At 41.1% G+C, this 14616-nt stretch overlaps 1 long non-coding RNA gene across 4 annotated transcripts; it reads left to right on the top strand.

Moving 5' to 3' along the window:
- The first annotated feature begins 21 nt into the window (after window positions 1-21).
- LOC148224136 (uncharacterized) lies at window positions 22-4215 on the top strand. Of its 4 annotated transcripts, none has more exons than XR_015802052.1 (3): window positions 22-372; window positions 1209-1367; window positions 2375-4215. It is a non-coding gene; the product is annotated as an uncharacterized LOC148224136 (long non-coding RNA). The 4 variants fall into 4 exon arrangements; XR_015802053.1 differs by having other exon boundaries at window positions 1209-2571; window positions 4015-4215; XR_015802050.1 differs by having other exon boundaries at window positions 1209-4215.
- The last annotated feature ends 10401 nt before the right edge of the window (window positions 4216-14616 follow it).

Genomic DNA, 14616 nt, shown 5'->3' with positions numbered 1-14616 from the left:
CCCGCCCGCCGCCCGCCCGCCCCTCACGGCGGCCGCGGCCGGGGACGGGCCCCGAGCGGTCCCGAGCCCGAAATCCCGCTCCGACAGGGCCTCTGGGCACCTGCTCCGCCCACAGGTTTCTGTCATTTTTCTGGCTTTTCTTGTAATTGTGCGCGCTCGCGGCGCTGTGTTGTGGGAACTGGTTGAAAAGAGGCGGTGGCTTCGCTGAGGTGCCGTGAGGGGCCGGTCCCGTGGGATCACGTTAAAGCGAGTGTTCCCCCTTCCAAGGGATTGTCACAGAATCCCAGAACAGTTCGGGTTGGAACAGACCTCAGTCCAAGCCCCCTGCCAAGGCAGGGCCACCCAGAGCAGGTGACACAGGAACACGTCCAGGTGGGTTTGGAATCTCTTCAGGCAGGGATACTCCATGACTTCCCTAGACTGCCTGTTCCAGTGCTACGTCAACCTGAACGTAAAGAATTTCTTCCTCATGCTGAGGTGAAAAACTTCTGTTTTCGTTTATGGCCATTGCTGCTCCTCCTGTCTTCGGGCTGTAGCTCTCTGGCCCAGGCAGGCAGCCCATCCATCCCACACACATAACGCTGTGTTTTCCTTGACTCCAATGACATTCCTGCCAGCACCATCCTTTTGGCTTGTCCAGGTCCCTCTGAACAGCAGCCCTGCCTTTGAGTGCAATGACTGCAGTCTTAATTAATGGAAATTAAGAAAGTCGACTTCTTTGGTTTGCCTGGTAAATTGACTGAGGAAAAAGAAATTAGAAGAGATTACTGTAGAGGTCTAGGCTGCCTTCTTATCTCTTGGGAAAATCCTTGTTTGGCTGGAGATTATCTTGGCATGGAAATAACTTGTGCTGAACAATTTTCTAACAGCTTCTGCAACACAATGCTGGTAAGTCCTGTTGGTAAAACATTCACACTTTTTTTTTCCCTCAGCAGAGGAAATAGTAGCGTTTGCCACCTGTGAATTTTGTTGCACTTTTCCATTTTATTTTATGAGGCTCCTTTACATCACTCTCGTGTTTCCCCATAGGATTCTGGGCTTGATCAAACCATTCTTTAAGGCCTAAATATTGGTCTGACCTTTACTGACACTGAAGCAGACTCAGGGTTAATATTTGGTGACAGAAGCAGAAGATGCCCCTAGCACCATTCTCACTATGCAGAAATGGAACTATGACTGATGTTTTTTCTTTTTTTGTTACTTCTCAGGAGTGATGAGACCTCAGTGATACTCTCCTCATCAGGTATTCCAGCAGTACCTGCCTTTACCAAAGAAGAGTTTTGCTGACAGCTTCCCAGCACTGCAGAGAACCCTGACTTTCTGAGCCATCTTGCCACTGTAATTAAGGCCAGCTGAGGATTAAATAAGTAAGAGCCTTTCAGAATATGATTCTTGTAATATTTTTCATGTGGTATGTGACCTCAAAGTCTCTATATCACGATTTTTCTATTCCTTTTGTGATTTGTAAAAGAAAAAAACTTTCTCTAATTTATCATTGCTCTTCCTAAATGGATAGTGTTGTAAAATGGGATGGTTTAGCAATGTTTAGACCTGGGATATGTAGTGAAGAGAAAAAAAAAAATACAGCAGTAGAAATTATTTGAGGAGATACACTAGGCTGAAGTTCCTTTGTGAAAATATAATACAGACAGGAATTTTTTATTTTTTTTAATTTTTTTTTCTGCTGCTGCTGGTAAGAACTTGACAAACTTGAGGGAAACATGCTAATCTTTCTATAGATTCTCTAGGGAAAGAAGAAAAAGTGATTGGCCAAAGCAGAGAGAGGGTGGAGAACTGGTGGAGCCAAATTAAGAGAATTTATATGTCAAAGAACTGATGTGCAAAAGGGAAGGCTGAGGAACATTTTCTTTGGTGGTGGTACAGGGTGGTGAATAATTATAGTTGTGTCATTAAAGAACATGCAAATGAAGGGGCTGAGAAGGAACAACATGTAAAACGATGTCTCCAAATAAATGGGAGTGTTCCTGTGAATTCCAAAGAACAAGGAAAGCAAAACTTTGTAACTAATTTATCAGTAATTTCTGGCCACATTCTACACAGAGGAGGTTTGCATTTCAAGCAAGTGGTGATCAGGAAGAAGGCAGAGTTGCTTTCATTCCTGAAAGAGAACAGAGTGTTCCTAAACCAGGGGAGACATGTCATGGAGCTGCTAATCCCTGTCAGGTAGGTCAGGCTTGCCAAGATGGAGGTGGTACACCTCAGCTGAACCTCATCAGGAACATGCATTTGGAAATGGATAAAAAGAAAAAGCAAGGAGGGCCAGTTAGAGAAAACAAGTGTCTGGGCCAGACCTTCTCTTGCTTCTGTGATGACTTTATTTGCTCTGTTCCTTACACAGTTTACTCTCCTTTAGCTTCAGTGGGCTTCTGTTAACCTGACTGCTCCAACTTTTACACTCTGTGTGTGGTGCTCTGCTGGCTCTGCACAGACCTGGAGAGCCACAGTTTTCCAGCTTCCACACTCCAACTTCTATTACAGAAAAGCTTCAGGAATCCACCTGTCTCTTTAGGTTTCCACAGCTGTTGATAGAAGTATAGCCATGAACCCCAGGTAAGTTTTGGACAGAATTGAATTAAATAAAAATTCTAATCTGTTTTTGTTTGCTTTAATCTTGATTATAAAATGAGAAGTTCAACTACAATATGGAAAGAACGAGTGAAGCTACATGAAGGGAAAGATGCCAACCTGCCTTTCTCTTCTTCTGTGACACCCAGCCCACAGATATTTGTGTGTTGAAATGATAATTTATCTGGGTGACCAGCCCCTTGCTCTGCACAGAGGATACCACCAAAATACATTGTTTCCTACACTTCCCCATCAGTAATTTCACTGTTTCTCTTGAACTGTGTGAGGAAGATAGGGCTCTGTGTTTTGCCACTATTTTCTGTATAGGGAGCTTGAACTAGGTTACTTTTAAAAGGTCCCTTCCCACTCAAACTTCTGTGTCTTTGTGTTCACTGAACTAAAATTTTCCTCCTGGTTTTCTAGTGGAAAAAGAAGGGAGTTAAAAACTTGAGAGGTTTTAGGTGTGTGATACAGAGGACGAAGTTAGAAAATTCTTTCTGTAACTTAGTTTCTATTAGGTTTATTTTCTGCTTTATTGAATGTTGTCCTATTATTAGTTTGTGTGGGTGTCTCGTGGTAAGGAAAGGTATTCCAGCATTCCTGACACTTTTTCTTTCACTGTGTGCCATGATGGATTCATGACACTGCCTAGAGCAGATTAAATTACTGCAACACTCATTTTCCTAAAATACACTTCATATCACCAGCTACATGATTTTTTCCAGTTCTCTGCTGGATTTCCAGAACTATGCTCCTAAACTTTTGGAATTTTTTCTTGATGGATTGGTTGTGAAACTAAAAAACAAGATCATCACATAGACAATAGCAATGTTGATATTTCCAATTTTAATTTGTACATGTGTCTAACAAAACAACTCAACAGTTGCAAGATACTTTTCACAATGTGAATGCTAAAAGAGGTCTATAACTTAAATAATGTAGTAGAAAGTAAACAAGATGTGGCCAAAAATACATATTCAATGCATTTTCTAACATGGATTTATTAACAATAAAGTTTGTTCTATTTAAGGGGAATGGTTTAGTTTAGAACAGATAAATCAATAAATACACAACACTGTAACTGTTGGGAAGTCACCATGGCTCTGCCTTTGATACCCAAGAAAAATGAACAAAAGCTTTTAGACAAAACCTTGACTTCTGACAAGGAATGTTCATGTCTGTGCTTCAAAAAATGAGACTAAAGAATTCACTGAAATATTAAAATAATATAAAGAATATAAAAGAATATAAAGAGCTTTCTTGTTCATATTCATCGAATTAATGTGAATTTAATGACTACTCAGCAAAAGGTAAGTGTGCAATGAGAGGAGGAAATAATTTACAAAGTATTCTCCCCAGAATACATCCAGTTGAATGTGTGATATTCAAGAACATCTCTAACTAACTTTGAGTTTTGCTGTTCTCCAGAAATGTGAAGAACTAGTCCTGCCAAGATTTAGAGACAAGTTATCAAGGGTATTAAGCATTGAAAAATAGATCTTATTATCCAAAAAATATCACCTTTCGTTTTATGCTGCTTACACAGGGAAGTTGATGTGCACCAACAGTTCTTCCCTACCCTCCTGAGTGGCTCTCCTTGATCTTGTACTATTAAATAACATTGAAAAATCTGCTTTTTCACCTCATCTGCATGCCCAGAGGTGGAGTTGGTCATCCAAAGACTGAAACAGAAGCACCCCAGAGTACATCAGTGCTCAGTGTACTTCCTGCAGCCAGAGGTGTCCACAAGCTCCAGGGAGCAGGAATACTAGAGCACAGCTTGTCCAGGAAGCAGAACTGCCCCTGTGGGAGCAGGAGGACCTGCCTGCTCGCTGCCTCTGGAAAGGTGACTGCTCAGCAGGGGAGCTGGCACAGAAAGAACAAGTGTGGAGCCTGCAGGGCAGCCTGTTCCTCCTGCAATGCCTCTGTGTTGGCATCTTCCCTCTCTCCCAAGGTTCCAAGGGGAGGGAGGGGAAGGCATTGCCAAGCCTTATGTAACCTCCAGCCCTGTAAAGAGGTGCATGCTGGGGCTCCCTCTCCCCACACAGCACCCCAGCATGCAGGCACGCCTCCACTCCCTTCTCTTTGCACCAGGCAGGAGAGACCTCCCACAAGATCATCTCCCACCTCTCCTGTGCATCTGTTCATTTTCTGCCTGTCAAGCCTTTTCAGAATTTAAAAGGTCTTACAAGAGATAAGAGAACAAGCTTTCAAGTTTGAGTGCATCAGATCTGATATCAAATGTGAATTTTTATTGCTTTGGCTTATTTTTCTTACCTTTTTTGTCCCAAAGTGGAAAAGAGAGGGAACTGCTGTGTAAGGAATTATTGCTTGCAATATATTTTTCTCAGCAATAAAAATACCTTCAAGACAGCAGTACAATTCTCCTTTTAGGCTCGACACCTTCAAAGCCTGATATATGTGGCCGAGTTAGATGGAAAGGTATTATTAGGTTTTTATTAGATTATGATGCAAGCTCAAGCTGGCTAGGCTCATCAGGCAGTAAATCTAGTGCCAACAGCTGTGGCCAAATTCTGCTCCTGTACCTGTTACTCCTTGTGGTCAGTTTTCCTCTGGTTTCTGTCAGTTGTGAGAAGGGCATGCATGTATCAGGATTTACAGTATAACCTGTCATTGACAGAGTAGTTAGGATTGTGCTCCCAAATCAAATCAGGAATAGTTCTATTAAAGGAGGAAGAGTTATTCTTCCTTACACAATACAGGAATCCAAAACTCGGGCCATAATCACAGAAGTAATGCTTGTTAGATATGTCATGGGTATTATTTAGACATGGCTTTTACCATCAGTGACTTCTTGTTTCAACAAGGATCTTTTTTCAGCTCCTGTCTGGCAGCCACATGCTGTTTTAAAGAAGTGAATCAAACTGTGTTAGTCAGGCAGACCTGGAGATCTCCTGTTGCCCTCAGCAGGGCCTGCACAAGAATTGTGTATCCAAAAGCTGCCCTGGGTCCTGTGAACAGAGCAAGTGCTGTTTCCATTCCAGGCAGTGCCACAGTCCCACTTCAGGAATGCCACACTCATTGTAAGCCTGCTCTGGCTGCTGCAGGAGCTCAGCAGGGAAACAAAGGTGCAGATGGAAGCCCAGGCCAAGCTCACAGATGTCCTGTGGCAGAGGGGCTGCTGTGCACTCTGTAACACACAGAAGAGATGCTGTGATTTTAAAGGTTGCAATGCATCAAGACTTCCTGCAGAAAGAATAAAAACTCACCTGGCAGGATGGCAAGTTAGAGGAAATGAAAGCTGTTGTGTTAAAAGCCAAATTCTTGCTTGTAGTCAGTTTTTGGATAAGCATCTCAAAGAAACACTGGAGCAGAGCCATAAATCCAGATGCCACTGCATGTAGTTCTCAAGCAAAGCTTCCAACCTCTGCAAATATCCTTATTTATTAATCTTAATTTGTGCTGAATTAAGCAACTTCTGATGAAGGCATTAGGATATGCATGAAACAATATTTTCCAATGTACTGCTGTATCCACGCTACCTTTTCAGAGTTTGTAGCCATTCTCTCCCACACTAAGAAAATGTCTTCACCTAAAAGCAGTGAAAAATAATATTTCTGCCCCCCATTTGAACAATTAATAGATATTCTGCCTTGATATTTATTCCAGTCTTCTGAAGCTCCTATGGGATCTAATCTTCTCTAATAATTTTCAAGTTTTGGAAAGTAATGTTCATTTCCAGGTATTTCAAAGCAGGTATAAAATCCTTACCCTGGGCCTCCTTTTCCACTTACCAGTGCATGATGTGGACCAAGGACAAGTAATGCTGAGCCTCTTTTTTTCCTTTTTCCCAGTCAACCATTTAAACAAGGTAACAAGTGCACAAGACCTTGCAAGGCACTGGAAAAACCTACCCGTCCAGAGAAACTTATTGAAATCCCCACTGAATGTGAGAAGTGCAATTATGTAACTATATTGTGCCATAGCTTTGCCACAGTAATTCTCCTCCCTCTCCCTTTCCCAGAGACTGTTGAAAATAAGTTATTTGAAAGAAGAATTACATGCAATATGATCTGAGTTTAACTCAGCACTTATCTTGCATCAGTAGTGTCCAATAGACATTTCGAGCCATTTATTCTTGGGACAATGATCTCAAATTGTTCCTGGAATTTTAGGAACAAGATCACTTTCAGTTAGAGTCTAAAATCAGTGATAAGTTAGTTGAATGAAAATTGGAATCAATCCAAAAGGTTTTCTACACTGCAGTGTAAAACAGGTGGAGTTCAAATTTCTTGGTCCAAAAAATATCTTTTTCATAACCAAAAATCCAGGTGAATGATGAGCCAGCTGCAGAATTCCTACAAAATGGAATGTAAAGATTGCTTATGTGTCCTAGTAATTTATGTGGTCACAGAAGTAGCTCTGCTCCAAAAAGAAGTGCTGTACAGATTAATAATCCTGGCTAGGGGTGCATTTATCAGTCCCCTCTGCTGCTCTGCAAATGCCTCTCTCCAGGTGCCAAGGAAAATGGGCCACTCCAACAAGTGCTTGCAGGCCAGGCTCCATCTGGTACAGAACATTCCCAGAGCTCCCTGTGCTGCTGCTGGGGCTGACAGTTGCCAGAGGCCCAAACACTGCTGCTGTCAAAAGAGCCTTTTAGGCAGTTTGTCACCTGGGGTGGCACTTGTCTTTCAGGTGGTAGGACAGCGATAGTGGGCCTGCTGTGGCACTCCCTGTCCCTGCAGAGCTGTTGGGTTTGGCAGGAGTCTTGCTTGAGGAGTCAGTGCTAGATTAGGCTGCAGATTGGTCAGTGGAGAAATTGGATCTTGTTGCTGAGCCACATGAAAGCAGAAGTCTTTTAAAATGCAAAAAAAGGCAAGGCCACTCGAACTTCCAGGAAGATTAAATTCTAGTCTCTTGTTTGCCAAGGCCACAGAAATCGTCACATATACAATCAGCAACCCGTAATTAAATGCAACTTTCAGAGTGTCCATAAATATTTAAGCCTATTGCAATTTTCAGAGATATGATTTGATAATTAAGGTGATCACCACAAGGAAAATTATTTGTTTTGATCACTTTTGAGCACTTGTGATCCAGCTCTAGCACACAAGAGTCTCAGGTACAAAGTCAAGACACTTTCCTTTGGAAAGAAAAGGAAAACTGTAGAGGGTGCACATTTATCTGAAGTGTGGGCCGATGGTATGGGCTGATTTGAAAGTTTCTTTCAGAGCTACCCTTTTGCCAAAGAATGCATCAGCAGATCTCTAGAAATAGCAGGCTTTATATGGAATATGTTGGAGTTGGTAAGTACTCAGAGGCTCATATGCCATCCTTTTCCTGTTCAGCTCCACAAGTGGACAGTGCAAACCAGTTCTAATAACTGGATTATGTATGATAGCAATCTAATGAATATAAATATACAATTTTATATGGTTCCAGAAAAAAATAGTTCTGTTTTTGTTCCAGAAAAGCCCTGTACTGAAAGTGATGGATATTCTTTAAGCAGATATTTTACATTTCGTTGTCCCATTTCTTTGACTTTTTCTATGATGAGTAGGAAAAAATGGTAATGCATAAAACAATTATGGCATTCTCTGTTTATGTCTCAAATTCCACAGGGAGATGTTTTGCTTCTGTTTTGGAGATGCATTTGTGAATGAAAACCACCAGGAGTATAAACATGAAGCCAAAGGCACATTGAAACAAGCCACAGTCAGTGGCTGAGCAGACACTGACACTTGTGACTCTGACAGAGCCTTGGCCACAAAAATAGGGGAAGATTACTTCCTGATTTGGCTTCACAGGGAATTGTGCTTTTGGCAAGCTGTTAGGGTATAACTATAAATTTATAGTTTCTTTTTGATTTAAACACAGATCTATACACAAGAAACATGTCCCGCTAAATCACAGCTTCTGACAGCACTCCTGGTCCTCCTTTCACACATGTTTGAGAAGAAGCTAAATTTAATGCCTCATTGAGGAAGAAGAAAAGAATACTCTGTTGCAGTTTAGAGAGCAGTAAAAATATTTTAAAATTAATGAACCCTCCAAACAATTTCTGAAATGCAACCATGTGCATTCTATTGCAGAAAGGAAAAAAAAAGCCATAAGGATGTGCAGGGAGTCAGGCAAGTCCCACCACACCCTAAGAAATTAGCTCTGCTGTCATTCTCTAAAACAGAGAGCTGTCATTTGGAAAATTTGGACATTTTTGTAAGTATTCATGTGTGCCTACCATTTGCTGCTACTTGTGGTTCAGTATTTCCCAGTAAAATCCAGGCTGTGAACAAAAGGCCAGACAACTACAACGTTTTTAGCTGGTAACAGCTACTGGTTACTTCTTCTGCCTAAGAATTGTGGATTTTATGCCCTGAATGTCTTTTGGGGCTCAGCACTATTCCTTAGTATAAGTATCACAAAAATATCAAATCATGGGGGACTATAATGGAAGTATAACCCCTCCCTTAGGATTAGTGCAGCATCAATCTGCTAATTTATATTGCATTCCTATTTTCTAAGAGTCTCTAGTAAAAGCACATTTAGCTTTTAAACAGCTTACTTATTTCTCAGCAAAGTAAGAACTTGGACCTTCTTTGAAACGAAACGAAACAAAACCCAAAACAATATGGTGCAGATTGGCGTAAAAAGAAACAGCTGTACCGGAGCCCTGATAGCATTTAACTGTTGGTCCTGATTACCCTTCCCTTGTGTCCCATTTAAGCTCCAGCTTGGGATGTGGCTGGTGATTGTAGTTGTGTTGGTCTCTGCTTGTGCCTTATACTTATCTTTAGTACCTAGCCTGCTCTTTTATCTCCTAGCCAGGTGGCCCCTGTGCCTGGTTCTTGCTGTGCTTGAGGTAGGTGATGAATTTTTTTATTTGTAACTGGTTGAGCTCCTATGGGATGTTGGTGTGTGCTGGGATCCTCCACAGCCCTACTCAAGATTTTTCTGCCATCTGATATTCGAAGATAGAAAACATCTGCAATGAAACTCTGGGAGGTGAGCATGGAAGCTTTAAAAGTTAAACTTATTTTTCTGACACTTTAGTGACACTGGGAGGCATCTACACTTGCTTTAAAATATCTAGATGTGGGTAATTTGTAACTCTCTGCACTGAGTTGTTTGGTTGGATTTTTTAAAATTTAATTGGCCTAAGCAAGGGGAGAAAGCTTCTCAGGTGGCAAGTATTCCATTCTGTTACCCTGGGCTGTTTGCTTGTTACAGGCTCTTGTTACTGAAACCAGCAGGTTTAGAGAGTGGGATTTGCTTCTGTACTTCAGAATAGGCTGCTCAGAGGAACAGATTACTGAATGCCAAAGTAATCTTCTGAAAGAACTATTCTTCAGCCTCCAGAGGAATGGAGATTACTGATGGTTCCTCAACAGAAGAGAGCTGAGAATGGAGCTATTTAATGCTGTCAATAGGCAGAGCTTTTTGTATGTTTGTTCTGAAAGCACCAATAGAGGTGTCATATTCACCTCAAACACCCGTTTGCAGAGTATCTGATTTCTGTGAATTATTATCAGCAGCTTCCTGGGGAAATCAGATAAGGAATGTGACTGTATTAGCACACCTAGGCCAGATGCAGTGAAAGCTTTTGGAAATGTTGCAGTTTCAGTGCTCATAGGATTCACCCAGCTGCTGATGGTTGGGTTCTAATTAGCATCACTTCGTTTTTCTGCAGGGTAGCACAGCAAACCTGGCACATTTAATAAGATTGCCATGCTGCTTTCACAGCTTTAGCTGTCAACCTGCTTTCGTTCTGAGGAAGTGGAAAGACTGTTTGTGAAAATCCATGCTGGAAGGAGGGAAAAAATTAGAGAGGATCTTTGGACTTAGGAGCTTTCTTGAGGCATGAGAAAACTATAGGAGTGTGCAACTCTACTTTATATGGATAACTGCCCAGTAAAAATATTTCTTCAGATCAAAAATTTTCTTCCTTTCTGACTGAAAACTATCATCTTTCCCTCTGCCAGTGCCTCTTGCTGTTTCATAGCAGTTTGCAATATGTCTTGCTATCTTTGAGCTGCTTTGCATTCAGTTGTTGGTTTCTCAAAGTATCCAGGGGAGTCTGAGGGGTTTAATGGGGAAATCCAGCAGTTTCTTTTGCAGCATCTGGTCTTAAGAGGCTTGGAAAGGTCTGTGTAGGCCTTTTATACAAAATACTGTGCACACCCCAAATATATCGTTGTACTAAATACCTCACTAAAGGTAGTGAACCTGATGCAAATAGAAGATGACTGATGTAGCCCAAAGCCTTCAAGCTTGTCTGAGTAGAGCAGAGTTAAATGTGCTTCCTTCACTGGACAGTTCTAACAATTCAATTGTGTTTTCTGCATTTCTTCTTGGTGTTTTATTCATTTGGACACAGCAAATACCTGTGCTCTTCCATTTCCAATGGGCCAGTCTTCACGTGAGGACAAATGTTATATTGTTGTGTTTGCTAATAGGAAATTTCCAGTCTACTTTTTATTTGGAAAGATTTCCCTGACAGAGGCAGGGGACTGGTTCGAAGCATTCTGGCTTTTTTGAAGTTTCATTATTGTCTTCAGATGTACTTCACAAGCTGTATGACACTAAACATAAACTGAGGTATTTCCCCAATATCTTCCCTTTATTCCTACTGGTCACTCATGCTTTATGCAGGTGACTGCCTTTGAAAACACCTGTGTATCAGAATGCCCTAGAAAGGAATATTCATATTATTGCTGTACTAATTAAAAATTATAGCAAATAGCCTGTGCCAACTCATCCTGAATTAATGATGTTGAAAGAAAAAAGTTGCTAAGATTAAGTGCGTTTGTGGAATTTCCCTTAGTTCTCTGTTAGGACTGTCAGACCAGGCCCCTTTCTCATCTGACTAAACTTCAGTATAAGAGCTGGAAGTCTGAATCAGACAAATTTCTATCAGGCTAAGGATCCTGTCTCAACACAGCTTAATAACAATTTCCTGAGGAAAAAATATGAGTTAGGGCTGCGTGTAATTTTTTTTCATGTTGGAAATACTTGGCACCAATAGGGGTTTCTGGAGCATTTAGTTCATCTTTAATTATCAGCAATGGACTTGTGTGAATTTATTTATCTTTGAACTTGCTCATAGTTCTTGGATCCTTTAGCAGGAGGTTCCAGAACTTAATTGTGCTTTGTATTACAAAAGTAGTTCCTGCTTTTGCTTAAGTGGCCTCCTAGATCTAGCACTGTAAGAACTAGATAAAACATTTTTTTTTTCTTCCCTTCTCTTTTAGTGTTTGTAGATCAAATGCTGCTCCACTGACTGTAGTGGAAGCTGGGCTGATGATTTATGAAGTGGAAGTAAATTGCTGCTCTCCATGTATTTCCCACCCCTCTCCCAGTTAGCTGGCACTATAGTATGTTAATGACAGCCTGGAGCAGGTGTGATTTCCATTTGTGTGATGAACCACTTGTGTACTTCTCCTTTGCAAACGTGATGACAGATTGGGAATGCATCCAGTTAGACAACCCATGTCCTCCTCAACACTTGCTTGTGTTAGTGGATGCTGAGCTCCAGTCACTTAACAGTTTGTCCACAGCTGATTACAGGATGGCAAATTTAAGATAGACCCTCCTGCTAAGTGGGTTTTGCCTCCCTTAGGATATCAGTCCCCTGGGAATGATACTGGGTTCAGGCTGAGCTTAGTTTCCTTGCTGCTGCAGAGCCTGAACAGTAATTTTGCTCAAGTCTTGGAGACTCTGAAGGCTTTCTCAAATATTGGTCAAAAAAAGACCATCATGGAAATGTCTGGGTGACAAATCAAACCTGAAGTCAGTCCCTTCCTGGGAGGATTATCAGAATGAGAAAACATCATTATCTGTCTGTATGTACAAAGTAAAGATGGTTCTCTCCACTTGCTTTGCTCTCAAAATTCTAGGTCACCAGCATAAATAGAGAGCACAGGCTCAAAATGAGATCTCTGCTTTTCTGCTCTGCCTCTTCTATGTTGCCAGAGTAGAAGTGGGAGGGGAAAACTTTAAGCCTGGAACTTGGATGGCAGAGGAAGACTCTCCATGGAGATTTCCTCACTGTAAAAGGAAGGATCATAGGTTGGGGGCAGAATGCTGAACTTTAGGCATCACTCCAAATCATATTTTGGTTTGGAGACAGTGCTGGGTTTCAGGCAGCCTCTAAAGGCCAAATTGCCTGGAGAAGCGTTTTTACATCCATCCTTCCACCTCTGCATGGCTGAGGCAAGAAGGCAGAATTACCTGTGTGATTGCTTCCTTTCACTATTTATATTGTTTATCACCTTTACCTGGCTGGCTCAGTACAGCTTGCACTCTGCTTTTGTTTGGGAGTAGCACAGGGAAGAGAGTCTAGAAGGAATGTTCAGGGGAAATATGCAAGGAAACAACTTATAATTGTTCCTCAAATATGATCCAAAGTGTTTTGAGCTTTATTCAAAAAACATAACATTAAACAATTAAGAATGTAAGATCAGCATGCCCACATGAAAGTGCATTAAACAGATTTAAGTGTACTCTGCTTCAGGGATAAAAACCCCTAATATGGGGCTAAGCCTCTTTAAAGATCCATCAGTTGCAGAAAATACAGTATCATTCTAAGCATTCTGAGATTTGGCTTGAGTTTAAGTGTTGGGAAATTTTCTGCCTTGACTTTGCCTTAGTGAGAGAAATGTGTGGTGGTGAACCTTAATTCAAGTCACTTGATAAGTGTGCAGCCCAATGATGTCTTTATTGGGTATTTGACTGATGTCTCTTCCCCAGTTCCTTATGGCAGAAATCACTTCTGCAATTTACTGTAATGGGACTTTTCCAGGCCAGAGACAATTGCTACAGGACAGGTGTAAACTGGAATGATCTGTCATGCTGAGTGCTTGATGAACTCTGTTCAGAGACACTTTACCTGGACAGAGCTGCACTGATTGGAGACTGGTTTCTACCATTCCCATTTTCATTGCATCAAAGCAATGGGCTCAGTATCATTACATACACGAGACTAAAATTTTCATATGGACCTGACACTTATTTTCTCTTTTTTTCCTTTTAAACCACATGTTTTGACAAGTTGGATCTTTAGAGGACAATTCCTTGTAGGTCTTGAATTACAGTTAAGCTTTGACTTCAGCCATAAGGAATGTAAGGATCTTAGAAAAACTCAATAGTGTGTTACTAACCTGCTGTTTTTCCTCTTGGGATATATTTGAGCTCAATACTGGACTCCTGGTGGCTGTTGCTCCAATGCATATTTAGAATTTCTTTTTCTGCCTCTACAGAAGTAATCAACTTGTCACCTAGTGCCCTGGTATGTGTAGAAATGACAAAACCAACTAAAAGTGAAACTAGTAACATCACAAATTAAATTATCTGCCTGCAACTTCAGCAGCATTTTTAGTTAGTCTCGAAAACAAGGGGAATAAATCAAATATAACAAAATGTGCTGTGTTTGGATTTTGGAAGTGACAGCCTTTGACAGTCAGTCTGTTTTCTGCCCAAAAGAAAATTCAGCTGTACATAAACATGGGAAACAAAATTACTTCTTGGAGACCCTGGTGTTAAACAGTCTATGTTGGCTGAAACTTGGCAGCATCAGCCTGTTCACCTCATTTATGGAAGCAAGATCTATCAGTGTACTGTATGAAAAATGAACTCTCCTTCTGGAATCATTGCCATTAATTATGAGATTCAAGATCAGATTTCCTTGCTAAAATGAATTTGGACTTTGACAATTACTTTAAAAGAAACTGTTCTATGGTCTTGTCTTTTCTTGTCAAAACACTGCTTCTTAATGCATTATTTTTATTGTAGTAAATTGAGGAAAAAAATGCTTAAAAGGACATAGAAATTGTGCAAGGCATGGTAACAGTTGAGATTGGAATTATTGTACTTGTTTTTGGAAGGGGTGGAAATGCCTTGTCACTCTCTGCCATCAGTTCCTTCCATGATGTGCCTGGAATTGTTGTGACAGAAACAATTCCTGCTTGTTTCTTTTCCTTGGAGGTGACCAGCCAGGGGCATGCAGAGAAGAGGAATAGCCAGACCTTCAAATTACTCTTCCACCCTCTGGCCCTAGAGTGGGGGAGCAATCAG

Source organism: Sturnus vulgaris, chromosome 3, assembly GCF_052056855.1.
Source record: "Sturnus vulgaris isolate bStuVul1 chromosome 3, bStuVul1.hap1, whole genome shotgun sequence".
In the NCBI taxonomy this organism is placed as follows: domain Eukaryota; kingdom Metazoa; phylum Chordata; class Aves; order Passeriformes; family Sturnidae; genus Sturnus; species Sturnus vulgaris.
The sequence above is the reverse complement of the archived record's forward strand: the minus strand, read 5'-3'. Positions and strand labels throughout refer to the sequence as shown.